This window comes from Varanus komodoensis, unplaced genomic scaffold (genome assembly GCF_004798865.1).
Source record: "Varanus komodoensis strain SLA01 unplaced genomic scaffold, ASM479886v1 scaffold3, whole genome shotgun sequence".
NCBI lineage: Eukaryota > Metazoa > Chordata > Lepidosauria > Squamata > Varanidae > Varanus > Varanus komodoensis.
The window spans coordinates 10,406,740-10,426,235 of NW_025335761.1; positions in this window are offsets into that span (position 1 = coordinate 10,406,740).

The following is a 19,496-nucleotide window of genomic DNA, read 5'->3' on the forward strand; positions in this document are numbered from 1 at the left end:
AGAGTGATGAAGCAACTTAGAAGAAGACTGGCGCGCAGGAGGAGGAAAACTCCCAGTGAATGCAACAGAAACCGGGTACAATCAGTATATTTTGCAGCAGTCAGGGCAGCAAAGAAATACCTCTATCCAAGGTTAGAGGCAGAGCTTTTCAAGGTTGTCCAGGGTTCATTACATTCTGGCCCCAGGGACACCTCTTTGTGAGAGGGAGTGGTTCCATGCTGCCTTAAAGAGGCTGTAGTAAGACACTTTTGAAGAAACTTGACCCAGAAGATCTGAACAATTTCGGGACAAATATTGCTTTCTAGGCCAAGATTGTCAATCAATTCCAGGCACTCTTGGATGAGACTGATTATCAGAATCCATTTCAATCATGCTTCAGGCCTGGTTTTGCATGGAAACAGCCTTGGTTGCCCTGTATGATGGCCAATGCCAGGAGCAAGACAGGGGCAGTATGACCCTGTTGATATTGCTGGCTTTCTCACCAACTTTCAATACCATCAACTGTGGTATCCTTCCAGGGCAATTGACTGAGTTGGCGAGGGAGGGGGGCATTGCATTGCAGTGGTTCCATTCATACTAGGAGGGCTATCTTCAGAAGGTGGTGCTTCTGGAGATGGCCCTGTGGATTCTGCAGCATGGTGTTCCTCAGGTGTCTGCTCTGTCCCCCATACTATTTAACATGGGGGATATTTAACAACATGAAACCACTGAGTGGAGTCATGCAGAGTTTTGAAGTGTGTTGCCATTAGTATGCTAATGACATGCAGCTCTATTTCTCCTTTTCATTGCCAGCAGGAGAGGCTGTGGATGTGCTAAACCAGTGCCTGGTTAGAACAATGGACTGGACGAGGACTAACTGAAACGCCATCCAGACAGGACTGAGATGCTGTTGGTGGGTGGTTCCTTTGACTAGATTGGGGGGTCAACCTGTTCAAGATGGGGTTGCCCTCCTGAAGGAGTAGGTTCATAGGTTGGGGGTGCTCCTTGATCCATTTTTGTCACCTGAGGCTTCTACCAGGTTTGATTGGTGGCCAAGCTACACCTATATGTGGACAGAGATTACCTGGTTTCAGTAATCTATGCTCTGGTAATCTCTAAACTAGATCACTGCAGTGCATGCTATGGTAGGCCACCCTTGAAGATGGTTCAGAAGCTGCACCGGTGCAGAATGCAGGAGCCAGATTAATAACCAGAACCTTTAGATCTGAACATGTAAGACCAATTCTGGCCCACATGTATACTTCCAGGTCCAATTCAAGGTGCTGGTTTTAACCTATAAAGCCCAACAAAGCTTAGGATTGCAATACCTGTAAGGGCACCTCTTCCAACCCCAATTTACTTGGACACGACCCTCAACCTCTGGGGCCTTCCTTCCTCCAACCCCATGAGAGAACCAGAGAGTGATGACCAGGAGGAAGGCATTTTCTGTGGTGCCCCCACATCTTTGGAACAAGGCCCTGTATGCTTTGGAGCAAGGCCCCATGGAAGCTTTTAAAGGTCTTCTTTGTTATCCAGGAGCCTGAGGGAATTATCCTGGTAATTCTTGCTGGGTCTTTTTATTGTATTTTAAGCTATTTTAACTCTTTTAACAGTGTTGTTTTTATATTATTTGTATTTTAATGTTTTGCTTTGCTTGTTTTATATATTTTTGTAAACTGCCCAGAGAGCTTTGGTAGTAATAAAAAATTAATAAATCACACAGAAGGATATGGATGTTTTGAGACACCAATGTACATACAAATAGGGAACAATAACATTTCCCCCCACTCATTTTGAACTAGTGTTTAATAATGCATAGTGGATCAAGTGTGGCATCCATATGTTAGAAAACAAGGTAAGTTGTGCCTGTCCATAAGAAAACTTTCAAAACTCAGAGTTAGGCAATGCCTTTATTTGAATCAATCAAGTATGTACAAGACTGTGAGGGAGCTTTACATGTTTCTAGATTTCTTCGTCAGGCAAAAAGTTAGGGAAAGGAAAATTTCAGCTTCTTCTACCCCACCCCCCTTTTTTAACCTAGTACATCAACCAAAATTAATCACCAGCTTTGCTTATATTAAAAAACCCCTGCTATGTTACTTTTACTTTTGCTCTTTGCTTACAAAGGAAATTGTGCGTTTCTTTGTTCATCCTAACAGTTCTAAGTGTAAATGAAAACTTGCATGACATCTAATAGAACATAATCCATTTAAGTCTCTGCCTCTTCTTCCATTCCCTCTTAAGAATCTGATATGCAGATGTCATGACTTGAACATCATCATCTCTTTTCCCATATTAAGTCTAAGGAGGTGATATAAGGATGTTTTAAAGATAAATCCAGGCCCAGAACAACAAAATTGAAAATGCAAAAGTTCATTTTTACATCAATATTTCAGAAACACAAAAAGGAAATTTCACATGAATATGTTTGGAAGGTTCAAAACATCTTGTAGGTATAGCTGTTGAAGTCTTTTTTGTAGCAAAAAACAAGAAGGTCTGGTAACATCTTAAAAACTAACATTCATTATGATGTAAATGTTCATGGGCTCCACAGCAAACCTAGGCCAAATGTGTGTGTGTGTGTGTGTGTGTAGTCTTTAAGGTACTACCACACACCTTGTAGGTTTTGTTACACACAAGTGTAAAGAAATAAATTCTGAATCCATCACTGAAGTTGAGTTATGCTTCAGAACTCTACATATTCATATCCCCCTATGAGTTCTTTCTACTATTCCGGCATAGGGTTGGATCAGCTCCAAAATGTGTGTTTGGCATGGTTCCTTGAAACCCATATTCAGAATAATTGGGCAACCAAGACTGCTGTTGTCACTTCAGGTTTTCAGTGAAATTAAAGCTATGATAATTTCTAAGAAAAAATGAGAAAGCATGTATGAGAGAAGTCCTTGGGAATTATAAGCCAGTTAGCTTAATCTCATTGCCTGAGAAGTTATTAGAATACATTGTCACAAATTAATGTTATGAATCTGTCACAGCTGCTTTAGCAGTAGATATCCTGCAGATGCAAGGGACTGACTAGATTAGGGTGGGCAGAAAAAAGCTCTGCAGATGTTTGGACTTCAGCATCCAGCATTCAGACTATTGCACATGCTGGCAGGGACTTGGAACAGTCAAAGTTCAGAACATGTGATATACCATCTGCCCATTCCTGGACGAGATAAACTTTGAGGTCCCTTTCAACCCTATTGATCTATGGATTTGGAATGGATGATTTATTAGTAGTTAGTAGAGCCCTTGTGACAAAGCAGAGATGAAACCAACTTAAGGTGAGCTCAGGTATGAAGCTACTTTATTTTCTGGGGAACCCTGTCTTCTCATTCATGCAACTGTATGTTCCGAAGAGTCACTTCCAAGCAATTCCTCCATTACATTACCAGATACCTAGGTAGTCCTTAGATTTTCCTAGTACTGTGTTTATTTCCTGCATAAGAAAAGATCCTGTTGAGCATTATACATGATGGAAGCAAAATTCATCTCCACACATATATGAATTATATGTGACAAAGATGGTTTGAAACAATAGTTTATTTCTGCTTCTGGTGAATTCAGAGTGCAGTCCTATAAGATGCTGCCTGTTGGATGATCATCTCCAGTCTCTGAGGCTTTGGAGTATCCTGTACCCTGCTGAACTGCTGCCTCTTCCTGCACTCTTCACTGGAATACCCTCTTCTTTATCTCCACAAGGTCATCCAAGGCTACTTCTCCAGGCTCAGAAAGCATGTGCTGCCATTCTTTGCACTGTGGCTGGAAGGGGCTGGGAAGAGGGACTGGCTGTTGATGTCCCTTGTAACAGTGTCTGCAGCTTCAGAAAAGACAATCCAGAAAATCCTCTGTTCCCGGGGTCTCTCTTCAGGGACTATGAGATCATGCCTATGCATTTGCATTACTAAACATGTTTACTTGGACCACGTCGCACTGGTTTCCATGAAATCAGTTCCAAGAAAGTATGAACAAACTGAACATTTAGTACATTATGTGCAGGAAGCAAGATAGTGTTGATTTTGGATCTATCCTTCAAAAGATTATAAGAATAATCTTATAAGCAACCTACAAAACTGTAGCCAAAAAAGAACAATGATCACTGTATAGACAGGTGGCTGAGGCATGGTATTACACAGAGAATAAATATTTATGTTCTGTTCTAGACTGAAATAGGATGAATATTAAGTCAGGGCAAAAAAAGAGTTCATGATTTGTCCCAAGGGGTTAAAAAACCTGTCTGCACCCCATGACTGAAATCTTACAATGCATAGAAATATAACCATCATATTTTATTACAAACTAATGATGAGTTATGCTTATGCTTTCTCAGCTTGCATGCATGCATAGCACGTGTCTGTCTGTCTATCTGTACGTGTATACTTTTATATCCCTGTTCTCACTCCTCCCGAATAGGATGCAGCAATATGGCTTACACTAGGGATGGGCAGAAACTAATTTTGGATCTATTGGTAAATTGCTGGGTGACTTGCAGTAAATCAGCAAAATTACTCTTCTCCGCCTCCGCTACCCTAAATGAACAATTTTTAGAAAGAGAAGTGGAACTGCAACAACTAAGTGTAGTACAGTAGAAGTGCAACAGCAAGCAGAGACAGAAGAAGGGAATCCTGAGGGAAGCCGAAATTAGGAGGAAACTCTCTGGAAAAGGGTGACAGGAGCAGAAGAACTAGAAGACAGTCTACACCAGTGGAAGCAGTGGGGCTTTTGAATCGCTTTCTGGTATTTGAGGATGAGACTGGAGGGTAGCCTGCCATGCAAGAACTACATGTCATCCCATGCAACACTGAGCAAGAGGCAAAAGGTCGACCAAGTGGTGGCAATGATACCAAGGCTTGCAAGAACAAGAAGAGTATCAGTTGTGGGAGACTTGCTGATGCATGGCATAGAAACACATGTATGTCCATGGAATCGTCAGGTATGCTGTTTCCCTGGATTAGTGATGTAACTGAAGGATTGCCAAGGTTCATAAAGCCCACTGATACATATCCTTTCCTTCTTATACTTGTGGGAAAAAATGACACTGCCAAGAAGATCTTTGAAGAAATCACATCTGACTCTGAAGCTTTGGTAGGAAAGTCCAGAACTTTGGATCCCAGATAGTTCTCTTTCCAATCCTTCAAGTTCTTGGAAGAGGAATAGGCAGGGAAGGAAAATTCTCAAGATGAAAGCCTGCCTATGAATGTAGTGATGACATGAAAGATTAGGATTCTGGGACAACAGGCTACACTTCCTGGAAGATGGATTCCCAGCAAGGGATGGGTTGCACCTTAGAAGGGCTGAAAAAATGTCTTTGGCCACAGCATGAAGAAGTTGTATCAGGAGGGCTTTAAACTGAATTGTAAAGGGGAGGGAGAAGTACACCTGGGCATGACAAGAGAAAAAGTCTTGTGTACCACAACAGAGAGAGCAGTTTTAATAGTGCCCAATAATAGTCTTCCAAAATTGTCGAAAGAGAGCTAGAATATTTAGCACTTGGTCTTCAGTGTCTATATACTAATGCCTGGAGTACGGAAAACAAACAACATGAGCTTGAACTCATGGAGTTGAACTCATATGACCTGACATGTGTAACTGAAAGTTGGTGGGATGACTCCCATGACAGAAATTCAACAATTGAAGGATATAACTTGTTCAAGAAGAGGGAAGAGAAAGGGAGGCAGAGTCACACTATAACTTAAAGAAACATATCACTGCACAGAAATACAGGAGGATGAGCTTAGTCACCCCATCAAGAGCATCTGGATTAATATAAATGAAGCAAGGAATAAAAGAAACACAGTGGCTGGAGTCTGTTAGCAATCAAGGAGAAGACAAGGATGAAACTTTTGAAAAGCAAATTGCCAGGAGGCATGATATAGTTGTTATGGGGGACTTCAATTTCCCTGATAGCTGTTGGAAGACAAATTCTGCCAAACATGGCCCCTCAAGAAATTCCTAACTGTGTTGCTGATAACTTCCTCCAACAGAAAGTGGAGGAAAGAACTAGGGGAATGGCTATCCTTGTCTTGGTATTAACCAACAAGGAAGACCTAGCAAACAAAGTGGCAGCTATGGGAACATTGGAGGAAAGTGACCATGCCATACTTGAATTCTTGATTCTAAAGGAAGCAAAAGCCAATGTAGCCAAACATGTACTCTGGATTTTAGGAAAGACAATTTTAACGCATTCAAAATAACAATAGGCAGATTTCCATGGCAAATGATTAGATAGGTGGGGATTTTTCAAAAAGGGAATTCTGAAGGCACAATTACAAAAAATTCCAACAAGGAAAAAAGGTAGAAAAGAACAGAAGATGCCCTTGTGGCTTTACAAAGCATAAGGACAACCTGAAAACAAAAAATGACATGTATAGAAGTGGAAGGAAGGCCCGGCTACAAGGGAAGAATACAGGGAAGTACCACTGAATTCCAGGGATGGCATCGGAAGAGCTAAAGCTAGGAATGAAGTGAGGCTGGTGAGGGATGCCAAAAGCAACAACAAAAAAGCCTTCTTCAGATAGATTCATAGTAAAAGACAGAGGAAAGAATTGGAAGTTCATCTATTCAATGTGGATGACCAGCTGATAATAGATCAAAGTTGACAAAGAAAACACAGTCAGCCTGCAAACACCTGCAGTGAGCAGTAGAAGCTAATACTGATTTCTCAAGAACAATTTCTGGCAGACTAATTGCATTTTGTTTTTTGATTGGGTAACATCCCTGTGGATTGTGGGAATGTTGTGGATATAATCTATCTTGACTTCAGCAAAACTTTTGAGAGTGCCCCATAATATCCTGATCAACAAAGTGGGCGAGATGGAACAACTATTAGGTGAATCCGCAGTTGGCTACAGAATCAGACTCAAGGGTGCTCATCAACGGGATCTTCCCAGACTGGGGAGAGGCAACAGGTGGGTACCACCCGTTTGGCTTCTTGGTTCAGTGCTCTTCATTGTTATAATAATTTGGATGATTAGCACATTGCCCTTGGAAGAGTTTTCTACGAAAGAGGAGACCTGTGCCTTGATAGGCAGTAGCCTATGTCTGAGTGGCTGTGATATGACACAGGGCTGAGAAAGCAAAGATACAACTCTCATCCTATCCTAAGATGCTGCACGCACACTCTGCTCTGGGAACAATGTGCATGAGGACTTCTTATCCAGTGAGCAACTTTGTCCAGAAATGCACAATGTAGCCGCCTGCATACCAGCTTGTGCATTCAGGGCCAAAGCCGACATTACTTTAAACCTGTGTCTAGCAGCTATGCTTTCTGTTCATCTTAACTCTAGAACAAGGGTAAGCAGAATGTAAATCTGTAGATGGTCCCTGCCAGCATGCTGGGCATTCCAGGACAGCTAGAGAGAGACTTTCTGCCCAGCCCTGCCCTGCCCTTGAGTAAATGCACAAGAGACAGAGACAGATCTTAAGCTTCTCTAAGCACTGACTCTATGGTCTCAATCAACACTGAGCTGCATATGCCTATGCTAAAGTGAAATTTAAGAAGAAGGCTTGGACCCAGATTGTGCCTGTTTTATTTATCTGTTGCATCTTTGTTTGTTACATTTTCTCCAAGGAGCTCATCATGCACATAACCAATTCTCCTCCTCCGCTTGCTTTTATACTCATAGCCACACTAGGTTCGGCTGAAAGGTAGCGACTGACCCAAAATCACCCAGTTAGATTCAGTGCTGAGGAGTTGGTAACACAGACCTGGGCATTGTACGGCCCGCAGGCCACATCTGGCCTGATGACTGACCCTGACTGGCCCGCATGAGGTCACTGGCAAATTAAAAGTCAATGCAAATATATATCGTCATAATAGAGATGCAAGCAATACAACTGCACTGCTTTTATTTTGAAGGATCTGCTAAATTGAATTGAATTTTTTGCTTTTCATGTAATGTTAATGCTTTTGTGAATATTCATTAAATAGTGTTGTTCTGTGCTCCACATTTTCATTGTATCATTGTAATGTTTCATTTACTGTTTTTATAGAGATGTATATTGAGCAGAGCTGTAAGTGTATTGGTCCGGCCCTTAACAACCGTCAAAGTTTCTCATGCGGCCCCATAGGAAAATTAATTGCCCACCCCTGCGGTAACACAAGAGGCAGTCCTCCTTGGCCTGTGTGTCAAGGCCAGGGGGAGCCTGACTCTTCAGATGGAAACATCTGAACATCTTGAGGCCTAGGAAAAGAGGCCGGCAGACATGGAGATGGTGGGGGAGGAAGAGTTTATCTCAAGGCTTCCGTCTCTAGGTGTTCAGACAGACCTGGGAACCTACAGGGTCTATAACTGCCAGGAGGGGTCCTGGGAGAAGAATCAAAGGAGCCTGGTCAGAGCTTTGACACCATGATGCAGCATCAGAAGGAAGGGCTAGACAGCTAGAGGGCCTGCATGCAGCTAGGAGACTTATTTATTTATTTATTTAAAACATTTTCATGCCGCCCCCATTGCAACAAAGCCTCAGGGTGGCTCACAACAAAAACAAAATACATAAACATAACAATTATACAAGTAAAAATATTAAAACCCAGTGTATCTCGGCTTAAAAGATTTAAAATTCTATAAATACAAATAAATTAACAATTAAAATGAGATTTAAATAAAAAGGTCTTAGCCTGGCACTGAAAAACAAATAATGACGGCGCCAGGCAGACCTCTTTGGGGAGTGAATTCCATAGATGGGGCGCCACCACAGAGAAAGCCCTCCTCCAGGTGCTCACCCTCCTAATATCATTCACAGAGGAATCCCGGAGAAGGGCATCTCTTGCTGATCTCAAGGTGTGGGAGGGCATATATGGGTGCAAGCGTTCCTTTAGATACCCAGGTCCCAAGCCGTTGAGGGCTTTATAGGTCATAACCAACACTTTGAATTGGGCCCGGACTTCAATCGGGAGCCAGTGGAGCTGATGGAGAACTGGGGTTATATGAGAACAACGCCCAGTCCCCGTCAGCAGCCTGGCAGCTCTATTCTGCACCAACTGAAGAATCCGGACCGTCTTCAAGGGTAGCCCCACGTAGAGCACATTACAGAAATCTAATCGGGAAGTTACCAACGCGTGTGTCACTGTCGCCAGGCAGTCGTTCTCCAGGAAGGGATGCAGCTGAAGGAAGGCACTCCTCACCACCGCCGTCACCTGAGCTTCTAGAGACAGCTCAGGGTCGAGGAGCACTCCTAAGCTGCGAACCCTGTCCCTCAGAGGGAGTGCAACCCCATTTAGGACAAGGCCCAAGTCCCCCATCCCGAGGCCCAAACCACCCACCAACAGGACCTCCGTCTTGTCCGGATTGAGCTTCAGTTTATTGGCCCTCGTCCAGCCCATTACCTCGGCCAAGCACCAGTTCAGCACAGCCACTGCCTCACCTGGATTGGTGGAAAATGAGAGGTAGAGCTGGGTATCATCAATGTACTGATGATTCCACAGCCCACACCTCCTGATGACCTCTCCCAGAGGTTTCATGTAGATGTTGAATAGCAAGGGGGACAAAATGGACCCCTGCGGAACTCCATGGCATAACTGCCATGGCGCAGAGCCATAGTCCCCCAGTACCACCTTCTGAAATCGGCCATTGAGATAGGAGCGGAACCACCGCCACGTGGTGCCTCCAACTCCCAATCCCGCTAGCCTATCCAGAAGGATACCATGGTCGATGGTATCGAAAGCCGCTGAGAGGTCCAGGAGAACTAACAGGGATGCACTCCCCCTGTCTCTCTCCCTGCACAGATCATCGTACAGGGCGACCAAGGCAGATTAAGTGCCGTACCCGGGTCTGAAGCCGGACTGAAATGGGTCCAGATAATCAGTTTCATCCAAGAGTGCTTGGAGTTGTCCCGCCACCACCCGCTCTAGCACCTTGCCCAGGAACAGGATGTTGGCCACTGGTCTATAATTGGCGGCCACCTCTGGATCCAGGAATGCCTTCTTTAGGACTGGCCGGACTACCGCCTCCTTTAAAGGGGCAGGTACCCGACCGTCTCTTAAAGAGGCGTTGACCACCTCCAGGATCCAGGTCCCAATCCCATCCTTGGCTTTCTTAAGTAGCCAAGATGGGCATGAGTCTAGTAAGCAGGTGGTAGGGCGTACTTGTCCAAGCACCTTGTCCACATCATCAGGCCGCAACAACTGAAACTCATCCATCAATTGTGGACTCGACGGTGTCGTTGGCATCTCCCCAGTAGAATCTGATTCAATAGTAGAGTCAAGCTCGTGACTAATCTGAGCGATTTTCTCCCTGAAATGCTTGGCAAAGTTGTCATAGCGGGCCTTCGAGGGTGGCACAAGATCTTTCTTTGGGCCCGGATGTATCAGCCCCTAAACTGCCCAAAAGAGTTCCGTCGGACGGCATTGTGAGGAGGCAATGGAAGTGGAGAAAAATTTCTTCTTCGCCATCCTCACCACCACAGCATAGGCCCGATAGTAGGCTCTTAAGTGTGTTCGGTCAGATTCACCCCATGATGTCCTCCACCTACGCTCTAGATGTCTCCCAACCTGCTTCATTGCCCGTAATTCAGGTGTATACCAAGGAGATGAACGGGCTCTGCCAGGTGGGAGAGTACACTTGGGAGTGATCACGTCAATAGCCCTGGCCATCTCCCCATTCCACAGTTCAACCAGGGCATCGACAGAATCACCAGCCTTGTCAACCGGAAAATCCCCCAGAGCTTTCAGGAATCCATCAGGATCCATCCAGCTCTGGGGGCGGACCAATACAGTCTGGTCTGCACCCTTACAGACAGAAAGGCCGCTCTCGAGCTCAAATCTTATGAGGAAGTGATCTGACCATGACAAGGGCATCAAACTTAAATTCCTCACCCTCAGATCACTCTCTTCCTGCCCCGTTGAGAAAACCAGGTCCAGAGTGTGTCCATGTTCATGGGTTGGGCCACTGACATGTTGAGACAGCCCCATGGCCACCATGGAGGCCATGAAGTCCTGAGCTGCCCCGGTTAGAACCGTCCCGGCATGGAGATTGAAGTCCCCCAGGACCAACATCCTGGGGGTCCTCAACACCAGGTCCGAGACGGTCTCTGTCAGCTCAGATAGGGAGACTGTTGGGCAGAAGGGTGCACGGTACACCAACAGGATCCCCAGTCTGTCTCGGTCGCCCAACACCAAGTGGAGGCACTCCAGCCCCGGACTCGAGGGGACAGGAAGCCCCACAAGGGAAATAGAAGCTCAATAAACCAGAGCGACCCCCCCTCCCCTCCCCTCCCGGCATGGTCAGTGCTGGACCAGGTACCCGGGCAGGCACAGTTGTGAGATGGCGACATCCCCCCCGCCGTCTCCCCAGGAGCACTCCCAGAAGGTGGGGCACCAGGGTTACTCAAAAGCAGGATTCTAGTTTGGGTTCAGCAAAGCACTCTGTGCATGCTCAGAGAGCCTCCCTTTGCTAGCTATAGCCTTCTGGATATACATTGGAAATAAAGAGTTTTGCTTGACTGTTGTTTGAAAGGGCAAAGGGAGGGAATCCAGCTCCCAGCAGTTCTCTGGGTTGCAGTGAAATGCATCAGAGCGCCGCAGTATCCACCCCTCTACATTTGCTTGGTCCTATACTGGAAAGTGAAGCAAACCAAAAGGAAGTTTGCGAACACTCATGGAATGACAGTTGTACAACTGGCAAACTGCCCACGTCACTTGAAGTTGCACAAGCAAAGGCAGTTGCAAGGGGCACAGAAGAGAGAGGCTGCTTGTGCAGTATTTGTGCGAGGCTCCATTCCGGGCGAGCAGCACACTTGGCACACTTGCCAGGAACTCAGGCGCAGGCCCGTGTCAAATTGGACTGGAGTTTGGGAAGCTGAGCCAAGGGAATCCAGTGGAGTCCCACCCTATCATGGATTCTTCCTACATCCTTACCTGGAGATGCAGAAATCTTTCACAATCTAATATCTAGAATTCATTTCTATGCCTACAGATTCCCTAGAAAAGTGACATACTGGATCTTTCTTCTTTTTACTGAATTTAACTAGAATGTTGAATGTTCAGATAGTGGGTATTTCTCTTTTTATTTTAACCTAGCAGTTGTTTCTCTGTTACAGCCTTTCTCCCCAGAAAACAATATACTTTACTGGCTTTTTAGGAAGAAACAGTGCATGCAATGGAAGGGGTCAAAGCTGTGGAAGAAAACAATCCCTCAGGGCCAAATTTTGTGCTTGATTGCACATGCTGAGGGACCCCATTGACTTTAAGTGAAGCATTCCCTGTGTGGGCATTCGCAAGTAGAATTTGGCCTTTAGCATATATAGACACATGCTGATAAGAAAGAGAAATCTTGTGGCAGCTGTTCCTTAGATTCCATTGCTTCGACACAATTAGGGACAAAGTAGGACAAGTCCTGGTGTATTCAATCCATACGAAGAAGGATCTGCAGAATACCAAGTTCTTTGCAGCTTTTAATAGCAATCAGTTCCTTATTTAAATAACCATTTTCAAATGGGGGGTGTAATTAATTGTGTGCTCTGTGAAGAATCTCTGATAGGTACCACTGTAGACACTTTGGAAAAAAAAAAGCCTATTGGTCGCCTTTTTTAGATTTGCTTAAAAAAAGCAAAAAGATTTTGCCAGACATGGTGTGACATTTACGAACAGTTCTTTTTCTCCTTGTTATCCCACAGAGCTCAGATCTAAAATCAAGTCCTCCAGGAGACGTGTAGATATATATTTGCCCAGCAATTGTGGCGTTCATCAGAACAAACCTGAATTGACGACATCTTTAGAGAAGGGGAGAAAATCAATTGGTCCTAGTGTCAGGACTGATAAAACATATGAAGAAAGGAAGGCTTGTTAGACAGTCCCTGAAATAATTCCTGTCACAATGAAACATGTCAAAATCAAATATCTTCGATGATAAGAAAATAATTCTCCCTGTTAAAGGAACGTTACTGAGAACCATAATTTTTACATGATCTTAAACTTGAGGACACCAGTGCAGCCCTGCCAATGTTTTTCTTTTCCACTGGACAAACATTGATTTTTCTCCCTGCCAAAGTGTGCATTTCTAATGGAGCTTGAAATTAACATGGCTTTTTGTGGGGGGGTTGTTGTTTTCTTCCATGTTTGTGCATAAGTGCTATCAGTGATGCAGACAAAGCTTTGGGAACAAGGTTTCTTTAAAGTTATCATTAACTGCAATAGAGGAGGCAGAAGACCCTCTATTTCTCTAGCCACCCTGGCAAGCTGTGATTACTGCATGGTGATAAGAAGTGTTTTTATTGATCAGGGAAAGGAAGAATTTCACATTAATTGAAGGTGCTTTGGAAGCAGCAACTCTGTTCCACCAACCCCCTCCAACAGGGCGATGATTCAGAGGAGAGGAAGCACAAAACCTTGCACAAATGTTGTCGCAGCTTTGCGTCTGCTCTCGATCAGATCCTGGCCCCATACATATGTTTGCACTGGCGTCAGCAGCAGAAGCCCCACAAGAACACTGTCCTCCCACCGTGTGGATGTCAGTCCTAAGGCAAGAGAGAGATGCAGAGGGCCTGGAGGTTGTGGCCATAGGTCCTGCCAGAGGCAGGGTGTGGCTTCATCTTCCCCTGCTCACAGAGGCTCTCTAATTAAGCTCATTGCTCATCAGAGCTAGGGTTCACTCTTATCCTCTCGTGGCAGATGCTCATAAGCCTTTGAACTAGAAAGCTTACAACCATCCCAAGGCATGGCACCAACAATTTCCTTCCATCTTATTCAGTCAGCCATTTTTAGCCATCCAGATTTAGGGTCGGCAAGAGGAAGGCAAGGAGGACGGTGCTGATGGATCGGTGGAACTGTGTAGCCCCAACCTTTTCTCTTCTATTTCCCTTAGTGTGTCCCATGGTTTCCCTGCTGGGACCCAGCTGAGACCTTGGTGATGGGGGAGCTGGCCTGAGTTTTCCTGTGTGGGCTGGAAAGGGAAGGGGCAGAAGTTCAGCCTTCAAAGTCCAAGCATCAAAGTCAGTGCAAAGAATATGAAAAATCCTACAGTCTCCCTGATGATGTCAGAAGATGATAGGTGTCTGCCCTTAGAAGTGGTTAATAGCCATCTGCCAGAAGATTTCAGAAAATGTGCCTTTTAAAACATGCAATTTCATCTCTGAAGGAGTACAAAATTCTGCACATAGTTTTTCACCTTTGCTGGAAAGTTATCACTTGACACCTTTGTTCACGGTCTAAGAAGCTTGCAACACATCCCTGTCTTAAAACAGCCATCCCTGCAATTTCAGACCAATCTCATAAATGTTGTCATGCCTGTAAACAGGTTAGCTTTGCACGGAATGTCTCTGGCATTCTTTGTTATCGGGATGACTTGGTGAATGTTTTTAAAATTACAGACTCTGGGCAGTATCCAGCTTTGCCCATCTGCAAGCAGGGCCCACTGCCACTTCCATTCTGTGAGTGCCCAAACCGACCAATTCTGCTGAATTTGTAGCACAACAAATTAGCAGGGGGAGGGAGCCCAAAATACATGGACATGCTTGCTTCTGGAATGGGGATAAGGCGGCAGAGCCCCTTGATGACCAGCCCTATTCTAGAAGCAAGCATTTTTGCTATTTTTGGGTTGCACTCAGAAGCATAGCATCCGTATTCTGCAAGCAATGGGCACTGCCTGCACAACAGCGCCCGGGCTGGCTGCTCACAGACAGTCACCATTCGCTCTATGCTGATGCCCTTCATGATCAAGTGTGTCTCTGTGGCCTCAGTGACTTTGCGCATGGCTGCTAAGGGTTTGCTTAGAAGATATACCCACTCTAGCAGGAAAATACCATCAACCAACAGAAACTAATGGCTTGCTCTGCCCACAGAGAAAATGCTTCTGGCTACTGCCAGGCCTTCACCAGGTCAGGAGGAACAGAAGAAATGCCATGGATCCCTCCTCTAGGACTGAGACTCTGAGATGGAGGATAGCCCCATTTGTAAGATGCCATCTCCAGTCCCCATTTGGATTTCCCCAGTGAAGATCATGGAGGGTGCTTCTGGGCAACATACCCCAATATTGGAAACAGCAGCCTATCCAGGACCAACAGGTTTGGCCACCCTCTGGGCCAACGGCTTGAGGCCAGCTTTTCAGTGCCAACTGTTGTACTGAGCAGTTCAAATACACCAGTTCCCAAAAGAAATGCCCTGCATATACCTGGCCCCAGGACCAAATAGCAAGAAGAAAGAGGCAACTCATCCAATAGAATCTGATATCAAACTCAGTCACACCCTGTCTGCCATCCAGTCAGCTGGGACAATACCTCAGGCACCACTGAAACTCACTGTGGGAAAAATACTCTACATGTTCCTAGCATTATGAGTGATATTCAGTGCCTTGGCTCAGATTCAGGAAATGTGTCATAAGAACACTTCTCACTAGAGTCATATTATCTCCACTGGCACCAATTCCCCTGAAAATATAGACCACCTCAATTCCAACACACAACATCAAATACCAACAACCTTCTTGCAGAAAGAACCCTGATCAAACAAACAGTGCCTTTAACTCTGTACTCTATAGCCTATTTCAGGGCTAACCATTACCAAAACAGACCAAATCCCTTCCTTCCTGCCTAGAATATTACAGTAGACTGCTGGGTACTTTCTACCATCACACATGGTACTTCGCAGGATCTGAAGAACCCTCACCCACAGGGGGAGAGAGGGTGTGATGGAGAAGTTTTCACCTACTCAAAAACATTCAGCTTCTTCTCAAGAATAGAGAGGATCATAGGACTTCCCTACATCAATGTTTGGCTCTTCATGCCCCACTCCCACCAACTCCAATCTCCAATCATTGAAGAAAAGCCATATCTCATTCCATCTCTTACTCAACAATTCACTGAGGTGCTCTCCAGCTCAAGTAAAGCTTGAGCCTATTTGCCAAGGGAGAGAATGGATACACTCTGATTCCTCACATTGGACCTTTCCACTGCTCAGTACAGTCCAACATATCCTGGAACTTATGGCCTCAGAGAAGCGAGACAGTCCACTAGTACCTTCACATGCATCCACCCCAGCTGTCCTTCTTGTGAACCTTTGACCCAGACAGGGACCCCAGACCTCATTGCCTCTTTCTCCCCTACTTAGTCCTCTTGGAGAAAGACAACACTGCCTTACCTTGTATAGCAGTTTGACTTCTGCATCCCTGCCTGACAATAAAGGTCATTACTGAGGCATCTCTCCATGGCTGGTGAACCTACTGTCCCTCCCTTACAATTCAAGGACTTTGGTCCCATTGGAAATGAGCACTGCGTATTATCCAACTCAGACTCCTCAGGGTTGCCAAGGTCCTGCAGGCATTAGACTCATCACTATAAGGGTGTGCCATTCGAATCACAATGCGAACTACTGCCATGGTCTTCCACACACACAAGCAAGGTGGGACAAAATTCTCCCTCTCCTAAACCTCCCTCTCCATTTCTGGGAAGGGTGTGTTCAATGCCACACCACGGCCCTTTCCATGTGCTTGGCAGGAATATCCATGCTGTTGCTGACGGGAATGTTACTGCTGCATGCTGCTCAAGGAGGCATCTGCTCTAAAGGAACAGTCAAGAAGTATTTTAAACAAAGAACTTAATCTGGATGCTCTGGGGTATCTCTTGATGATTCAAATAAATGAATGTAATAAAGAGTGTAAGGCAAACAACTTTGTTCGACACTCTTTTCCTGACCAGCCTCTTCCAGTGAGTGTAGGAAGTATCAGGTAGGTAGACAACATGGCTAGAGCGAAGGTGTGTATATGCTCAGTTTGCTTACTCAGTCCCATCTTCTGGTACCTGCCCATCCACTAATACTTTCAACTGGCATAACTCAAAAAAGAACTGAGGCAGAGGATTTCCTCGGTCCTGATTCTTGTGCCTCTCGGGGCAGATGCCTTTGAGCGTCAGAGAGTGGCTCACAGCTTCTCGAGGGTGACTGAGTGATCTGTCATGGATTATTCTGAAAGTGAAGGATGCGTAGGTACATTTGTTACTGTCTGCCAAGCCAGCAAGGTAATCGCTGGCAAGGTTTAATGCTCATGAGTACCCAGAGCAGGAAGTACATCAGAGTGCATCTCTATATCAAATTTGACTGCAGAAGAGACCAGATTGTTGGTTCAGCAATTTTCTGTCAGATAGCTATTAGTTATTGTTGATACTAAAGAAAGGCCATTAATTAAGCAGAAAGGACTGGTGTAGGTCAGGGCCAAGAATTAAGTAACTTTCCACACTGTTGTCTGGGGTCTGTAACACTGCTCAGGGCCATCATCACAAGGGGCTGTTGAGGAAATTTGACATGATGGAGGCCTGAAGTTGTCCTTGCTGTTGACTTACAGATCTGCACATCAATGCAAGTGTGTGTGTATTGGGGGCAGGAATTAAACCTAATACATTCTCCACCCTGGAGAACCACTCATATTGCCAACAGTGAAGTATAAGGCAAGAGACAATGAGCGAGGCCTGGGGGCAAATGTCCTAGAAGCAGAAAGCAATAACAATGATGCATCATAGATCCATAGAATCATAGAACAGTAGAGTTGGAAGGCCATCGGGTCCCACACCCTGTTGTTGCAGGACACCAGGTTACACCATTGCGCTCAGATGGCTGTCCAGATTCTTTTTGAATGTCTCTAGTGTGGGAAGGCCCATGACCTCTCTAGGCAGCTGGTTCCACTGTTGTATTGCTCTGCCCATGAGGAAGCTTTTCTTGATGTCCAGCCTGAATATGGGTTGTCACAACTTGAATTGATTATTCCGAGATCCTGACCTTCCTTTTTCTGGCAGCCTTTGAGGTACTTATAGAGGGATATCATGTCCCCGCTCAGTCTTCTCTTCTCAAGGCTGAACATGCCCAGTTCTCTCAGTTTTTCCTCACAGGGCAGTGTTTCAAAAGCCTGGATCATTTTTCTTGCTCTCCTCTGGACCCTTTCTATTTTCCTGCATCTTTCTTAAATCTTGGTGTCCAGAACTGGACACAGTATTCCAGATGAGGTCTGACTAGTGAGGAGTATAGAGGAACTACTGCTTCTCATGATTTGGAATACTTCTGTTCATGCATCCCAAAATAGCATTTGACCTGGTTACCTGAAGGAGTGTCTCCTTCCATTTGTACCCACCTGCCCTTTAAGATCTGTGGCAGACGCCCTTCTCCAGGTACCCTCCCTGAAGGAGATTAGGAGGGTGACTACCCGGAGAAGGGCCCTCTCTGTGGTGGTGCCCCACACGTGGAATTTGCTCCCCAGAGAGGTTCGCCTGGTGCCTTCACTTTATTCTTTTTGGCACCAGGCCAAAGCCTTTTTATTTTCCCAATGTTTTAAGACCTGAGAGTTTTAATTGGGATTTTATTATTAGTTGAATTTTAGGATGGTGTATTTTATTTTTTTACATTTTATACTGTTAAACCGTCATAAGACTTCAGTAATGGGACATCTGTTACCACTCTGCGATCCACTTTAAGTAGCTGGACACCCTTCTCTTTCTCATGTCTTTTGTTCTGGATGTATCTGAAGAAGGCTTTCTTGTTGTTCTTAGCATCCCTTGCTATTCTCAGTTCATTTCCTGCTTTAGCCCTCCTGAGGCTATTCCTGCAATCCCTTGCTATTTGTTTATATTCTTCCTTTCCGGCCTGGCCCTGCTTCCACTTCCTGTACATGTTCTTTTTTCTTTTCTTTTTTTCTTTTCTTTCAGGATGTCACTTAACATTTTGTGGAGCCAAGTGGGCTTCCTCTGCTGCCTTCTACACTTTTTTCTTGATGGAATTGTTTGTAGTTGTGCTTGGAGAAACTTCTTTTTCAAGATTTTCCACCTTTCTTGGATGCCTTTCCCCTTAAGGGTGTGTTGCCATGGCACTTTGCTTATCATTTTTCTGAGTTCATTAAATTTGGCTTTCTTGAAGTCCAGGATGTTTGTTTGGCTCCAGTTTCCCTTTGTCTCCTTTATAATCAAGAATTCAAGTATCGCATGGTCACTTTCCCCCAGAGTTCCCATGGTGGTTATTTTGTTCATCGGGCCATCCCTGTTAGTATTAAATCGAGTGTAGCTGATCCTCTCGTCGCTGCCTTTTTCTTCTGCTGAGAAGTTGTCAGCAACACATGTCAGGAATCTCTTGGAGGGGCCATGCTTGGCAGAATGTGTCTCCCAGCATATATCAGGGAAATTGAAGTCCCCCATGATGATTCCATCATTCTTCTTGGAAATGCTGACAAGTTGCTTTTCGAAGGTTGCATCCTTATCTTCTTTTTGACTGGGTGGATGGTAATATATGCCAATAACTATGTTTTTCTTATTTTTTGTTCCCTTTAAATTTAGCCAGATGCTTTCGATGGGGCTACTAAGTTCCTCTTCTTGTATTTCTGTGCAGATATATGTGTCTCTTACATACAGTGCAATTCCACCTCCCTTTTTGTCTTTCTGTTTTTCATAACAGGTTGTATCCATCAATTGTAGAGTTCCAGTCATGTGAGTCATCCCACCAAGTTTCAGTTATTCCTATAACAGCATAATTGCCCTCATGTACTAAGAGCTCAAGTCTGTGTTGTTTGTTTCCCATACTCTGGGCATTGGTGTAGAGACATCAAAGTTCATTC